Source organism: Eurypyga helias, unplaced genomic scaffold, assembly GCF_000690775.1.
Source record: "Eurypyga helias isolate BGI_N326 unplaced genomic scaffold, ASM69077v1 scaffold2173, whole genome shotgun sequence".
In the NCBI taxonomy this organism is placed as follows: domain Eukaryota; kingdom Metazoa; phylum Chordata; class Aves; order Eurypygiformes; family Eurypygidae; genus Eurypyga; species Eurypyga helias.
In genome coordinates this window covers 1-1133 of record NW_010242893.1, presented here as the reverse complement: position 1 = coordinate 1133, position 1133 = coordinate 1, and positions in this window count along the sequence as shown.

Genomic DNA, 1133 nt, shown 5'->3' with positions numbered 1-1133 from the left:
GGGAAAAAGGGCTGCTGCCACCGTGTCTGGTGGGGGTCGTGCTCACCCCCGCCCTGAGGAGCCCAGCATGAACTTCACCTTGAGACTCCTGGATGGTGAGTGCTCTGGGTCTTGTGTTGGGCACCAGCTCTGGTGATGGGTCCCACCGGGGTCCCTGGGCTTGGCCAGAGGCAACCGGCACTTTCGCAGGAGAAGGTGGCCATCCCGGTGGGCCTGGAATAACGGTGGGCTTTGAGATGTTCCTTGTCCTGTGTTTGACTCCATGATGAGCTTTTCGGGGGCCAGTTGCCCCTTGTCGGTCTGATGGGTGACGTGGTCCCTCTTGGTTCCGCGGTGGGGCTGGGGAGGTGCTGCAGCTCTGAGAGCCGGGGGGAAGGCAGGCTGGGGTGACAGAGCCAGGACAGCCCTTGACTTCCAGGGACAGGGTGGGCTCTGAAATCGGAGCTGCAGGCAGGCGCTTGCCTCGCAGACATGGAGGCAAAAACACCTGTGGACGGTGGTCTGGGACATCTGATGTCCCTGTCGGCAGTGGGACAGGCTCAGGGATGTCCTGCTGAGCCCTCCCGCCCTTCTCCTCCAGCCGACCCCCTGAAGAAGATGCTGGTGCTCAGCGCCGGCTCTGCCATCCGTCTGGAGGCCAGGGTTGACTTCAGTCCCGGCTTCTCCCTGAAGATCTACCTGGACCAGTGCTACTGGACCAGCTCGGAGCAGCCGGGACGCTCCAGGAGGGTCTTCATGGTGGTGAACAGCCATGGGTCAGTGCCAGTGGGGCAGGAGGTGGAGACTCCTGCAAGATGTCCTGGTGGGGAGGGATGCCCAGGGCTTGAAGACAGCCTGGGAATGTCCTGGTGTTGCTCTCCTGCCTCAGGTGCCTGCACGGGCAGGAGCTGGGGAGCATGTCTGTCCAGCACCGCAGAGGGATGTCTGCCCTCCAGCTCACCGTCCCGGCCCCGGGGCTGGAGGAGGAGGAGGTGAGTGTGGGGTGATGATGTCCTTGGTGGCAGGACATTGGCCCTACTGGGGTGACCTGGGGCTCCAAAGCGCCACCCCTCCTGGGGCATCCTGGGTGGTCCAGCCCCATGGGGGTGGGAGGGATGAGGGGGGACCCCGAGGAAGGACGTGGTGGCCCACTC